We start from the raw sequence: 3,835 nt of genomic DNA on the forward strand, positions 1-3,835 counted from the left end.
CCCACTGGCCCCAATAGGCACCTTCATTGCAGCAGCATTGCAGAGCTCCACGGAGTCCGAGGGAACCAACGCAGCCCCACCCCAGCAGAATATCTACTCCCATCCCTGCATTTGCACAGCTTCCAGAATATATAAGACATAGGACATCTAGGTAAGGTTGGGTCCTCCCCCTCCTGGACATCCCCCTCCCCCGTGATGGGACAGCAGAGGAGCCAAGGTCTACCCAAGGCCCCTGAGCCTGGGCCAGGCACTGCCGCATGTTCCCGCCTTCTTCCCGGCAGCATACATGTCAGGACCCGACCCCCAAGGCCCCGCCCAGATCTGCCATGCAGCGACCCATGGCCACTGCCAAGACCCCCAAGGGGCCCCACTCACAACCGCCAGTAGTCCACCCCCCGAGGCAACCCAAGCACCTCCAGAGGGGGGCAGCAGCCCCCCAGCCCCAGATACCCCCGTGAACCCACCCTCAGGGAATGTCCGGATACTCCAAACTCAGACCCTCCACCCCATCACCCACACCATCCCGCAGGACAATATCAATGACCCCCCCCCCCCCCCCCCCCCCCCCCCATCATCGCTATGTAATGGAACCGATCAAAGGAGCCCAAAGAGATTGACTTGAAGTGGAAGCAGAGGCTGTATCAAGTGTAATATGATCTAACAAAAGATTTCTATACTGGTTAATGCAGAGAGTTTCTCTATTTTTCCAATTCAAGAGGATAGTTTTCTTAGCAATGCATATGGCAGTCAGAACCACGTGAACCAAAGATGTTTCAGTCGGGACATCGTCCAGCTTTCCCAGAAAACAAAGAGAGGGGGTGATTGGGATATGACATTTCAGAGACTTTGACAGGTCTTCACACACTCTACCCCAAAATTCCTGGACAGGTGGGCAGGACCACAGTGCATGAATGTAATTGTCAGGAATGTTGTTTGTGCAGTGTGTACAGGTGTCAGACGACACAAACCCCATCTTGAGCATCCGATGACCTGTATAGTGTACTCTGTGTAGAATTTTGTACTGAATTAATTGTAAATTGGGGTGCCTGATCATTTTTAAAAGTTTTTAAACAAGTTTGGGACCAGAAGTTCTGGTCAAAGCTGACTGATAGATCCACCTCCCATTTTTCAATAGGGATTACTATTCTATCATCTATTTTGGACAATGTCTTATATACTTTAGACAGTAGTTTGGGGGGTTTGAGATTATAGAAGTCTAATACCCTAGGTGGTGTTTGTAATTCTATTTTATTGAGCTTAAATTTTTGTTTGACTACAGATTTAATTTGGTGATATTCTAAAAAGCTATTCTTATCCATTCCAAATTGGGAGACTATTCTGTTAAATGGGATGAAGTCCAATCCTTCATATATGTGTTCCAGGTATAGGATTCCTTTACTTTCCCAGTCCGGAAAGTTCATCATTTAGTTATTTTGCAAAATATCACGATTATTCCAGATAGGTGTGCGTCTGCATGGTATTAGTGAAGACTCTGTCATTTTTAGACACTCCCACCATGCTGCCAGAGAGGTGCTGATACTAATACTTTTGAAGCCTTCATTTCTGTTTTTAAACATGTCCACATTTTTCATTTTGAACTGAGAAAGCTCCTTGGATGGAATACAAAATGTTTGCAAGAAAATAAAGAGGTCCCAGTAGCTTTTCTGCTAACCTATTAGGAAAACATGTCCATTAATAATGATTTTGTACTCTAGACATGTTTCAAAATGAGCCTACTGTTTATATCCAGTGCTCCTGATGTTTTCATATTCAGGATTCTTTTCATATGTGGATTGTGCATTGCTACTGAAGATTGAAAAATCTAAATAAAGATGTTTTTTTCTGAAAAGCCTAATTGTGTTTATTCTAGGAAGGGGTTGCATTGGAAAGGTGAATCTATCTTATTTGGGAGATCCCAGAACAACCACAACCTGTGACAGAAAATCTCAGAGAGCTGGTTTGGTTCTGGTATTGTGAAGATGAAATATCAGTCGGAGGTGTGAAACAGGTTTTTGCCTCAAATTGAAACAAAGTGTCCTTGCATCTGCCTTTAAATGAAATTGTACATGTCTGAAACCCGATAAGGCTTTGCAGCCCAGATGTAACATGATTGGCTGTCCTGTGGAAAAGGCCTTTAAATAAATACAATTGCATTTCCTTTTTCTACTGGTCAACATATGAATCTAAGCAATGTGTTTTATATCTGCACAAGACATAAAGATGACTCAAATGATTGTTTAATGTATTGAAAAGGTCAGTGCACCCACACTTTAGGTATTGAATAGCTAAAACTGAATCACAGGTTGAATAGAGTTCAAGAGGAGCCGGTAACCGCCTAAGCATTTAAAATGTTGTAAAACTTTAGGTGTGCATTAATTAGACGTGCTTTAAAGCATATTTAAAGCTTTATTGAGGTGAATTTTTCACAGTGATCGTGACCACAACCTGATCAAAATGCAGAGTAACATTTAAGGAGTATTTATCATATTACTCATGTGAAACAAACCATCCACTGTGTGTTGTTGGATAAATAAAGGAAATGTTCATTAACTCATTCACTGCCAGCCATTTTCTGATAACAAAGCCTCTGACTGCCAGTGTTTTTGAGCATTTTTACAGTTTTTTGAAGCATCACAGAATATGGTGCTCTATGATCATGTAAACACCCAAACTACCAAAAGAAAGAGTATACTCACTTCTTTCATCAGGAAAAATCCACATTTCTATCTTTTTCTGTTCTTTCACAATCCATTGTCAAAGTGTGAGTGTCACGGCTGCCAGCCTGAAGAGGGGAAAAAGCAGCCAGGATCACCCAGCTCTGGTGATTGACTGGACACCGCCCCTCCTCCTCCTCTCTTCCAGGCTGCTGAGGAGCACAGCTGAACTGAATCCTCCTGATGAGCCACACCTAGGATAAAAAGGCTGTGCCTTCAGCAGCCGGGAGGCAGCAGTGCAGGGGTTCTGCTGTTCTCCAGGTCTTGTTTGGTTCTGTTTCGTTCCCTCCTGACTGCCAGTGGCAGTAAACAGAGTGGATGTATCTCCTCGCGCTCTGCGCAGGTCGAGTACTAATGTAAACAAAGTCACGCACGTGACACGTAGCGCACCTGGTCGCGAGTCTATAAATTACGCGCCGATAGCTACGTTCGGGTCTCTTTGATCTTCTCGCTGTTGGCCTGGCGTGCTTCGCTGGTCAATCGCTCCGTAAGTCCGTGATTCGGATCTTATCGGTCTTGAGAGGTGAGTACTGTTTTTACTTGGCGTCTTCCTGCCCGGGACCGTGTGGTCGGAGCGCTCGAAGGAGCCCTCTGGGGCGGTGGATTGACGCTGTTATTTATCTGCTAATTGTTACCGAGTGCGGGTGGTGCGGCCGGCCGGCGCCGTTCGGACCGCCGCTGCCGGCTCGGATAGGGCTCGCTGGCGGTCGCAGGTTTTTCCCTGTGGAAAGGGGAGGTGAGTGCGGCCGGCGAGCGCTACAGGTAAGTGGGGCTGGACGTTCTGACCGTGGTGGTGGCACGCTCAGATTACCTAGCCGACACACACGCACGTGTGTTGTTTTACAACGTTACCGGTGAGTGGGGCTGGACGTTCTGACCGTGGTGGTGGCACGCTCAGATTACCTAGCCGACACACACGCACGTGTGTTGTTTTACAACGTTACCGGTGAGTGGGGCTGGACGTTCTGACCGTGGTGGTGGCACGCTCAGATTACCTAGCCGACACACACGCACGTGTGTTGTTTTACAACGTTACCGGTGAGTGGGGCTGGACGTTCTGACCGTGGTGGTGGCACGCTCAGATTACCTAGCCGACACACACACACGTGCGTTGTTTTACA

This window comes from Nothobranchius furzeri, chromosome 16 (assembly GCF_043380555.1).
Source record: "Nothobranchius furzeri strain GRZ-AD chromosome 16, NfurGRZ-RIMD1, whole genome shotgun sequence".
In the NCBI taxonomy this organism is placed as follows: Eukaryota; Metazoa; Chordata; class Actinopteri; order Cyprinodontiformes; family Nothobranchiidae; genus Nothobranchius; species Nothobranchius furzeri.